Genomic DNA, 11,900 nt, shown 5'->3' on the forward strand with positions numbered 1-11,900 from the left:
ATAGACCGGCCCGCTCACAGTCCGTTAGGACATGGCCTTACGGCCCATTTACTGTCCGCACATGTACGGCCCATCGGCCATTGCTTCGCGGCCCATGGCCTATCTTATGTACTCTATTGCTTTATGGGCTTTAGCCCTTGTACTCTACTATATATATGTAACCTCATTCGATTATCATTAATAAGAACAAGAGATTTCATCCTTCAACTCTCTAGTTTCATAACAAAAAACAATTTTTTTTCTCCTCATTTTCTTCTTTCTTTTCGCGAACACCTCTCATCGTTAGGCTTGAGGTGGTTGCCGTCACTACCGCCAAGGAAGATGAAGACGCCGTCCTCGATCTGTAAGTCTATTTCTCAATTGCTCTGTTTATTTTTATTTTATTTTGTGTGATCGAATCTATAGGGTTTAGCTTTTGGTGATGAGCGATGGTCTTCTTAGAGATGTTTCTTAGAGATGTTGGACTGATATTTTTTGGTTTGTTTGTGATGAGAAGGTTGTTCATGGGAGATGTGAGTGTGGTTTCAAGATCTGTAGAGATTGTTACTTTGATTGTATCACAAGCGGTGGGGGCAATTGTCCTAGATGTAACGAGCCTTACAGGGACATCAACGATGATGTTGAAACTGAGGAAGAAGATGAAGAAGATGAGGCTAAACCTCTTCCTCAGATGGGTGATTCAAAGCTTGACAAGAGGCTTTCCGTTGTCAAGTCGTTTAAAGCTGGAGACTTTGATCACACACTCGTTGGTTGCTATTATCAGTCCTTACAGGTGAGAGAAATGTTTCTTGCTAAAAGTCTACTTCACACACGTTATACTACTGATTGGACAGAGGTCGTGGCCTATATCTCCGGATCGCATGGTGATCGGGTCAATGGATTTCTTATATGCTATGTGTTTCAGGCTGTGCTTCATACTGTCTGGCGGGAGCGGAATGGTAGGCTGCATGGTGAGCCATCTCACTCTGCCGACATTCTTATTGGTTGGATAGATAAGCAAGTTAAGGATCAGCTGACCATAATTCAACGTTTGGGGGATCATCGCTATGTAGGGGCTATCAACGGTGGCTCTTCGCCCGCTCTCAGTCTTAGATTTTGCATTAATCACAATTTTTTCTACTCTTCAGTTTTATAGCAAACGTTTAAAGCTATTGATGCACTTGTTGTAAAACAGTTATTTTTGTTTTGAATATAATTTAATATTAAATTCAAAAAAAAAAAATGTTTCTTGTTTTGTGTTGTATGTGTTAAGGATACACCTTGATACGCAAGTGATACGCTCTTCATTACTGAATATCCCGTATCATGTTGTATATAGAATGTTCTGTTTATGTTTTTAACCTAGAATATCTACTCTGTACAAACTATATATATGTGTGTAAAGATCTCGTTCATGAATAAGACTCATCTTCTACATGGCATCAGAGCAGTAAAAGATCTCTAAATTTTTTTTTCTGTATCTCGTTTCTCTCGGTTTCCTTCTTCTTTTCTCCTCTGTTTTCTATCTTTTTCTTTTCTTGTCTTCATGGCTAACACCGCTGAAGTGATTGATTATACCCAAAGCTTTCTCAACATTAACATGAGTAATGTTATTAAGCTCACTTCTCTCAACTACATCACTTGGAGTCTCCAGATCCACTCTCTTCTCGATGGGTACGACTTGGCCGGCTATGTTGATGGTTCTAGTCTTCCTCCGGCTCAGACCATTGTCTCCAATGATGCCACAGTTCCGAACCCAGATTTTCTCAAATGGAAGAGACAAGACAAGCTGATCTATAGTGGACTTCTCGGCACTCTGTCTCCATCGGTGCAACCTCTTGTCACTACCACAAAAACTGCTGCTGAAATGTGGCGCATTGTTGCTGATCTCTTCGCTAAATCTAGCAAGGGTCACATTCAGCAGTTACGACTTCAACTACAACAATTTTCCAAAGGTGATAAAACGATCGATGAGTATATGCAAGGCTTAACTACTCATTTTGACAAATTGGCTCTCCTTGGTAAGCCTTTTGATCTTGATGAGCAGATTGAAGTTGTTCTTCGTGGTCTCCCTGAAGACTACAGATCTGTTGTTGATCAAGTTGAAGGTCGTGAAGTATCCCCCAAACTCACTGAAGTTCATGAAAAGCTTCTCAACAAAGAAGCTCAGTTGTTGACCGCTGTTCTTGTCACGTCTCCATCTGTTCCTCTCTCTGCCAATGTTGCTACATCTCGCCCTCGTCCTCCACACAAGTCTGCTCAGCGTTCACATCAACAATGAAACAATAGGTCCTCCAATACCTATCGTCGCCGCGTCAAGACAACCGTTCTACCGGTGGTTACCAAGGCAAGTGTCAGTTGTGTGGTGTCTTCGGTCATAGCGCCAAACGCTGTTCTCAGCTTCATCAAGCCGCTCAATCCAATGGTCTTCTTCCCACTCCTGTTCGTCCATGGCAGCCCCGTTCCAATTTCGCTCTCACTGCTCCGTCTTCCCCCAACCCTTGGCTCTTGGACAGTGGAGCCTCTCATCACATGACCAGTGACCTTCACGAACTTGCAACGCACCAACCATATCGTGGTGATGACTCTGTTCTTATTGGTGATGGTTCCGGTCTCCAGATCTCTCACACTGGTTCACTATCTCTACCCTCTCCCTCTCACAACCTATTCTTGAATCGAGTTCTCTATGTTCCTCATATCCACAAAAAAATTAATTTCTGTTTATCGGCTATGCAATGATAATAAAGTGTCTGTTGCATTCTTTCCTGCTTCCTTTCAGGTGAAGGATCTGAGCTCGGGGGCCCTGTTGCTACAAGGCAACACTAGAGACGAGCTTTACGAGTGGCTGGCTTCACAAACAACCCTCTCTGCTTTCTTTGCTTCAACACCCTCCAAACCAACCTTAGTGGACTAGCACCATCGCGTAGGCCACCCTGCTTCACCCATTCTTACATCTGTCGTTTCTAAATTCTCACATCCCTACTCTACATCTTCTTCTCAAAATTTGTTTTGTTCTGATTGCTCTATTAATAAAAGCCACAAGCTACCCTTTTCTCAAACCTCTATCACATCCACACGACCTCTTGAATATATTTTTTCTGATGTCTGGACTTCTTCCATTGTCTCTGTTGATAACTACAAATATTATTTGATTCTCATTGATCACCATACTCGCTATACCTGGTTATATCCCCTTAAAAACAAATCTCAAGCTTTCATCCCATTCAAAGCACTCGTGGAAAACAAGTTCGGTACAAGGATTGGCACTCTATATTCAGACAATGGAGGAGAGTTTGTGGCCCTCAGAAATTTTCTATCTATCTCGGGTATCTCTCATTTCACCTCACCGCCGCACACGCCGGAGCACAATGGAGTTTCAGAGAGGAAGCACTGCCATGTTGTCGAAACTGGTCTCTCGCTCCTCACACATGGTGGTCTTCCTAACACATATTGGCCGTACGCCTTCGCCACCGCCGTCTATCTTATCAATCGTCTTCCGACACCAGTCATTGACATGGAGTCTCCGTTCCAGCGGTTGTTTGGATCGTCACCAAATTACTCCAAACTCAGAGTATTTGGCTGTCTTTGCTTCCCATGGTTACGTCCGTACACCGCCCACAAGCTCGAGCACCGTTTAACTTCGTGTGTGTTTTTGGGATACTCTCTCACTCAGAGCGCCTACCTATGTGTTCAACCTAGCACTGGCCGAGTTTATGTCTCTCGTCACGTTAAATTTGAGGAAACCCGGTTCCCGTTCAAGTCACCTCCCGAATCTTCTCCTCAAACACCCCTCTCCTCCTCTTCTCCAACCCCACCTTCCGTTGATGTCATTCCTTTTCACCCGCCGCCACTCGTCTCACCGTCAGTGTCTCCGCCGGGACCTTGAGCTCAGCTTCTCACTGGGATGCGTCGCCGAAAATCAATTCCACAGACACGTTAAGTGCCTCTAACTCACCTAGTGTCGTTGCAGAGCCCGATAACACTCAGTCCAGCCCATCAAGAATTTCAAGCCCAGACCTTGGACCAAATCCACACTTACAGCCCACTAACACATCCTCAGCCCACTCTATTCACAACCCAACGTCTTCATCCTCCTCTCAACCCCCGACACCCACTTATCATCACTCGACACCCACCTCACCACCCTCGACACCCACTTCTCCCTCGACCTCCGATCCCTCGTCCACCGACTCTCATCCCGTCATCGTACCTCCACCCCCAACTCAAAATGTTCACCCTATGAAGACCAGGCGTAAAAATAATATCATCAAACCCAAATCAAAACTAAACCTCTCTGCTGCCTTATCCTCTCCCTATCCCACTGAACCTCTAACCTTGAACCAGGCGTTGAAAGACAAAATATGGCGAGATGCTATATCCGGAGAAATAGACGCCTTTGCTCAAAATCAGACAATGGACTTGATTCCGCGACCACCAAATCACAATATCGTCGGATGTAAGTGGGTCTATAAAAATAATTTTTTACCAAATGCCAAACTTGGCAGGTGCAAAGCTCGTCTTGTTGCCAAGGGATATAACCAGCAATACGGTCGTGACTACACGGAGACCTTTAGTCCAGTGATCAAATCAACCACACTCCACTTGGTCCTCGATGTCGCCGTGAGCTCTTCGTGGCCGATTCTCCAATTGGATGTCAATAATGCATTTTTACAGGGGACTCTCAACGAGGAGGTCTACATGGAGCAGCCACCCGACTTCATTGACAGCGATCAACCGTCCTATGTTTGTCGCCTCCGTAAAGCGATCTACGGCCTCAAGCAAGCTCCTCGTGCTTGGTACACGGAGTTACGGGCGTATCTACTTAGTATTGGGTTTCACAACTCTCTTGCGGCTAGTGACTCTGATGATTATGTCTCCACAAACGCCTACATTGTCTACATGGGTACTCACCCTGTCTCCTGGTCCGCAAAGAAGCAGAAAACAGTTGCTAGGTCCTCCACTGAAGCCGAATACAGAGCAGTCGCCAAAATACCTCTGCTAAACTACGTTGGATTTGCAATCTATTAACTGAGCTTGGCGTCCATATACAAGTCATACCGATCGTCTATTGTGATAATGTTGGTGCCACCTTCCTTTGTGCAAACCCTGTTTTTCACTCACACATGAAGCACATAGCTCTAGACTATCATTTCGTCCTATGTTCTTTATTTTTATTATAAAAATTATGATCTGCTGATCAGGTAGAACTCACTGTAGGTTCTTGTTATTCGTTACTTTTGTCTTATGTAGTAGACATATATGTTGAATCATAGAATCATTTTGGTGAATTATGATTTAATAACGTATTCTAAGTCAAACAACATGTCTTTTGTTGTACTGATTGATCCCTTGGGGTTAACATGACTTGTCTCACATTTCTTTTATGTGACGAATTTACTCTTCTGGCTCTTTTTCAGTGTGTGATTAAGTAATTGTAAGACCAGGATGCAACAAACGTTGGTGATGAAGGTGGATTTGCACCAAACATTCAGGAGAACAAGGAAGGTCTTGAACTGCTCAAGACTGCCATCGAGAAGGCTGGATACACTGGCAAAGTTGTCATTGGAATGGATGTCGCTGCATCCGAGTTCTACTCATCAGACAAGAAATACGACTTGAACTTCAAAGAATAGGTGATCACAATCATTTCCTTTTCCAGAATTATGAACCTTCCTTGACAAGAAACAATGCTCTTAATATCTTAATGATTGAGAAACCTATGAAGGTTTCTCTAGTGGAAAGATGATTTTGGTTTAAATAGTTAGTGGATTGCTTTGATTTGTTTAATATTAATTATATGATTAATTTATTTTTGAGTAACTAATATGGGTTAGTATTACAAACTTTAGAACTATCCAGGATTTAAGCAACTTGTAAAAAAGAAACCACCTTTCATCTACTAGACCTAGTTTATCCTACAAAATACAAAGTATCAAACTTTTATAAGTTTGGTAAGAAGAATTTTTACTTTTTCTTCTTAAAACAAAGATATGCAAATAACTTAATAATATTATTACCACGTCACCTAAATATGACATATTGACTTTACTTTTTCATATATTTCCTGCCTGGTTGTACTTTTATTTCGCAGTAGTCCATGAAGATCACTTTAGTTTAACATGAGTTCAAACAGAATCCTGTCCTGTGATAGATATCGTACAAAAGTAACTTACCAATTAACATTTTTTTTCTTCTTTGGAACTTACTTATTGAATACTTTGTTGCCTAATTGGCTTTTGGAAAATGTCAGTTACCTTAATTAGATAATTATGTGAAGTTTCTATTGTGGCTGGTTCACGAATCAACCATTAGGGTTGGAGATTTAAAAAAAAAGGAAAAAAACTTATTTATAGTCAAGTACTATCCCCCAATGTCTGAAGGGAAAAGAATTTGACTCTCCTCGCCGTTTATTATACTTCTCAACGAAGGAAACAACTTTTACAAGTCATGGCGGATCGCTCTGGATCATCACATTCATCCGTCGTCATAACCATGAAGATGACCACCACTCCGGCGGCTCATCTAGCTTTAACCAACCTCGCTTACTGCTCACCCTCTGATCTCTGTCAATTCGCGGTTCCCGGCACCGATCTCCTCCTCGCCAACGTCGCTGACGTCTTCGTTTTATCTTTGTCATATCTTTTTTTTTCTTTTGTTATCTTACCTCTGTTTTCAAGTTTATTTGCTACCCTTACAATGCGATTTCTGATTTCAAGTAGTACATAGTTTTCTCAAGTTACACATATTGAACTACCTCACTTGTTACTCCCGTATTTTACGGAGCCGGTCGTGTAAAGTTAGAAATTTAGCCACTTTTATCTTGGTCCTCAAGTTTTAGGTTTTGAACTTTTTGTTTGTTTGGTCGGATAGGAAGAGGTGAGCTTTATTTGTATCAATGCCCTACTATATATATTGGGTTCAGTTAGTCGGACTGCTACTCAATTCTTTTTTGTAAGTTAACCTTAACTGTTACATACTTGACATGAGAGCATCCATGATAGAACTATTGCTCTGAATGCTGTTCATCGAAGACATGCTAGAGTTTCTGCTGATGACTTGGTATCCATCAGCAGGTATTTCTCACACTTGGGGGTCCTTTAAAGATTTTTGTCTTGTCTCGTAGTTTGTTTGGTCTGTCTCTAAAGACTGTTCTGTTTCTTGCAGATTCGTTCCTCCTGAATATTTTGATCTGACTTTGCTGGCACTTGAGTTAGAGTTTGTAAAGAAAGGCACTAAAAACGAACAGGTTGATGCTGTGCTTCTTTCAACCCAACTCAAGAGGAAATTCGTTAACCAGGTAAATCTTTTTTGATTCTTGCTTCGTATATCATGTCTTGGCCTTTTGTAATTTGGCTCCTAATAGATATGCTTTGTATATTTTGAAAACTGGTTCACGTTGAATATTTTGAAAATTGGTTCACGTTGAAACTATGCATGCTTATATGCAGGTCTTGACAGTAGGCCAGAGAGTTACATTTGAGTATCATGGAAGTAATTACATTTTTACGGTCAATCGAGCGGGTAACAGAGGGGCAAGACCAGTTTAATGGCATAGAAAGAGGGATGATCTGCGACGACACATATTTTGTGTTTGAAGCATCAAATGCAACTGGTATAAAGGTCTGGTTTTTATCAATTCTCTTGGAATCACATTTTTGTTTAATCACTTGGGTGTGACAGTCAATCCAATTGACATTTACTTTCAACATGTAATCTCACTTCAACATGTTACTTGCTATCCGAAACCTGATTTGTGTAACAGGTTATCAACCAGCGAGAGGCTGCTACTAGCAAAATATTTAAATAGAAGGAGTTCAACCTTCAGTCCCTTGGTATTGGTGGCTTAAAGGCAGAGTTTGTTGATATATTCCGAAGAGCATTTGCTTCTCGTATATTTCCTCCTCATGTCAGCAACAGGTCTCTTGTGATTTGTTCTTCAAGCAGATTTTTGAAAGTTTTATGCTGCGTGGAACTCCCTTTAAAGTTAATATTCTTTTGATCTTGTAGACTTGGGACAAAGCACATTAAAGGGGTGCTTCTTTTCGGACCTCCTGGTACTGGCAAGACCTTGATTGCACGCCAAATTGGAAAAATGCTTAATGGAAAGGAGCCAAAGGTTTGTTTCTGATCCTCTTAACACAAATGTTCTGTTGACTTTATTCAAGAAGTATAAATGTGTTAAATCCTTCCTTTTTTCTTTCTCTCTTATCTTCACATCATATAGATCGTGAATGGTCCTCAGGTGCTAAGCAAGTTTGTGGGTGAGACAGAGAAGAATGTTAGAGACCTGTTTGCTGATGCTGAGAATGACCAGAAAAACCTTGGTGCGGAAGAACCTGCCTTGTGCTTTTATGTTATCCTTTTCTTGCAAGTGTGCTAATTTTTGGCATTCTTATTAAACTTTTCAGGTGATGACAGTGAGCTGCATGTCATTATTTTCGATGAAATCGATGCTATTTGTAAGGTACATGACTTTATTAAAGCTACGGTCATTTAAAACACACTCATGTTTTATGCTTCCCTATTGATCTTGGAGAGTAGAATGTTGCTTCAGTGCAGCGAACAATCATATACACCGTCGAATTTTTTGAGCAATGATCGTTGATTGGTAGACTATATGAGTTAAAACTATGTTATATAAATTATATGTATTGCAAAATTTCAGTCAAGAGGATCAAGCAGGGATGGCATAGGTGTCCATGACAGTACTGTAAACCAGCTCCTGACACAGGTTTGCAAACGATCAAGCTATTGGCCCAAAAATAGACTTGTTTTTTTTATCTTTTCAGATATGGCTAACACTTGTTATTTTCCAGATAGATGGTGTGGAGGCCTTGAACAATGTTTTACTTATTGGAATGACAAACCGGAAGGATATGCTTGATGAAGCTCTTCTAAGGTCTCTATGCCTCCCTGTGTAATTAGTAGTGTCATTTCATTATTAATCCAATTATGTATAAAGTAGTTTATATTCTTATATATTCTTATATTCACTTTAACGAGATGCCATCCAAAATGTATTGTGTGTTACTTTAGATTTGAGTTAGTGGACATAGATAATAATGTTTTGAGTTCTACAGGCCTGGAAGGTTAGAGGTTCATATTGAGATTGGCCTTCCCGATGAGGCTGGACGTTTAGAAATTCTTTAGATTCATACGAATATGATGAAGGAAAACTCTTTCCTTTCTCCTGATGTCAATCTCCAGGAGCTTGGTATGCTTTCATCGATTATACTTGTTCAAACCATTGATAATTGCCAATTCTGTTCTGCATGTTTATAAGATTGACAGAAATGATTTGTGACTTGTTACTTGTGACATAGGCATTTATTACTTGCTAGCACAAAACCAGTGGATGAAGAGAATATCAATGTCACAATGGAGGATTTTCTTCAAGCATTAGGTGAAGTAAAACCTGCATTTGGAGCCTCTTCAAAGGACCTTCGAAACTGCAGGTAAATTTGGTTGAATCAATTGTTCTGCTCTTCAGACAATCTGAGTAATTAATGCTCTCAATTGAAGGAAAAGTTCTAATGCTGGTATAATGTTTCCTATATATATATAGACCCCAGGGATTTGTGGACTGTGTTGATCCGCAGAAGCTCATCTACGAAACAGTCATGTTTCTTGTTGACCAAGTTGTCATCGAAACAAGTCCTCCACTCACTTGCCTTCTTGAGGGACCTAGGGGAAGGTACCTTTACATACTTTATTTTAAAAGAGATAAACAAACGTTATCTATGTTTTGGCGTGTTGTTTCTAGCGTTTTCTAATATCTAAGCTTCTTTTGCCATTGGGAAAACTGCCTTAGCAGCAACCATTGGCATGAACAGTAACTTCCCATATGTTAAAATAGTAAGTGCTGCTCTTTTCTTTCATTGTGCATGGTTAGTAACTTTGGACCCTTATAAGTTGTTGCCTCTTTTTTTGTTTGATAATTTTGTTTCACCACTTGGACAGGTGTCTGCAGAGACAATGGCTGGTCTTGAGGAGAGCACAAAATCAGCTCGCATTGCCAAGGTCCTAGCTTTAAAAAAATATTGCGCTACTTCTTTATATTGTGCTCTGATTGTCTATTAACACTTGTTTTGGTGTGAATGAACAGGCCTTTGAGGATGCATACAGATCACCATCGAGCATTATTATCCTTGACAATATTGAAAGGTCGTGCATACATCTCTACTCTTTCTTTCCTTCCATTACTTGATTTGTTTCATAAATTCTTATTTATGCCTACTTTGTTGTAGGTTGTTGGAATACTCACAAATTGGACCACGGTTTTCAAACACGGTTTTTCAAACATTGTTAATCTGTCTCAATAAACTTCCCCCGGAGGTTTGTTTCCTGGTTAAAAAAATTTAAGTAATTTTCACATGATATCTCACTAATTTGGTTATTGTTTTTTTTGTTGACAGGGGAGCAAACTTCTTGTACTTGGTACAACAAGTGAATTAAGCTTCTTAGAAGCTCTTGGTTTGGTTGAAGTTTTCTCAGTCACATACTCTGTTCCACTACTGAGGACACAAGATGCAAAGAAGGTAATTTGTTTTTCTTGCAACACACTTATTTTTCATTCATGTTTGAGGGCCAGTGTTAGGTTTCATACTTAAGGCTATACTTTTGTTTTTTTAATCCAAATTTTCTATAGGAAAAAACATATGTAAATGGGTCATGTTGGCGCATCATAACAGTCCTAGCTTTTCTAACATGTTTCATTCTTCAGGTGCTGGAGCAACTAGATGTGTTCTCAGAGGATGATATCAAAGAAGCTTCCAAAGCCCTTAATGATGTATGTGGTCTCGATCTCATTGTGTCTTTAGTTATTATCGCATACTATTTTATTAGAACTGACAAACCAAAGGGACTATAATTATGATATGACCATACTTCTAATTAATCATTTGATCACATGTTACGTATAGATTCCAATCAAGCAGCTGTACTTTCTTATCGAAATGGCAGCCCGAAGAGATGGCAGGTCTAAAGGGAGTATCTACACCAGGAAGGAGAAACTCAACATTACTCACTTCTTTGATTGCCTTGGTGAAGTTACAGGAAAATTTAGCATCTGATTTTAGGAACTCACATATTGTTTGTGTAATGAAATTGTATGGAGGACAGGATAAGACTCACATTGCAGGAGCCTTCAGATGGCATAGCCGAGATTGGTTTAGGTCGTAATGGATTATCAAACTCTATAAATTAACTAAACCCAAAAAGAATGATTCTATTTAAATATGTGGTTATGGTTTTATTTTAGTAATCCTTTTCCTTTTGTTAAAATTAATATTTGATTCTTTAGAGGCTCTTAACTTGGTCAGTACAAGTATACATCTACATGGAATTTTATTTATTTTACCGCTGATCTCCAATTTTGAGTGATGTAGTCACCATAGCTGTTTGTTTAGCAAGAGGTGAAAGGATTGCTTTAGCTCATGCTGCTCTCGCTTAAATAGAGAATTGGGGAAAACATTTTGTTAAGGCAACTTAGAGGGGTAATTGTCTTGACATTTTAAAATATTTGGTAGGATTTTAATATTTTAGAATTTTGAATGATTGAGTGAGTTTTTATGAGATTTGATTATTCTTATTAGAGATTTTATATTTTTAAAAAGAAAATGAAATGTGATTGTTTGAGATTTTATTATTAAACTTTGAGTGATTTTACCACACAAATTAAAAAGAACAAAATTTGAGAAGGAAGGGACCGTGTCCTCGTCGCATACGAACCACCCTGGTTCAGAATCTTTCTTACAGCTACCATCGTATCACTAGAGCGAGCTACAAAAACTAAACTATGCTTGAACTTTCAATAAACAAGAACAATAACAATGCATTCAACAAATCGTTGTTCTCAACAATTCTTTATACTTAAACTCAACCATTTCTTTAAAATGGAAAATATAGTAATACATGCAAGT

The 11,900-nt window shown here is 39.7% G+C and overlaps 1 pseudogene; it reads left to right on the forward strand.

Moving 5' to 3' along the window:
- Nucleotides 6,427-11,051, forward strand: LOC104727857 (annotated as a pseudogene).

This window comes from Camelina sativa, chromosome 11 (assembly GCF_000633955.1).
Source record: "Camelina sativa cultivar DH55 chromosome 11, Cs, whole genome shotgun sequence".
NCBI classification, from domain to species: Eukaryota; Viridiplantae; Streptophyta; class Magnoliopsida; order Brassicales; family Brassicaceae; genus Camelina; species Camelina sativa.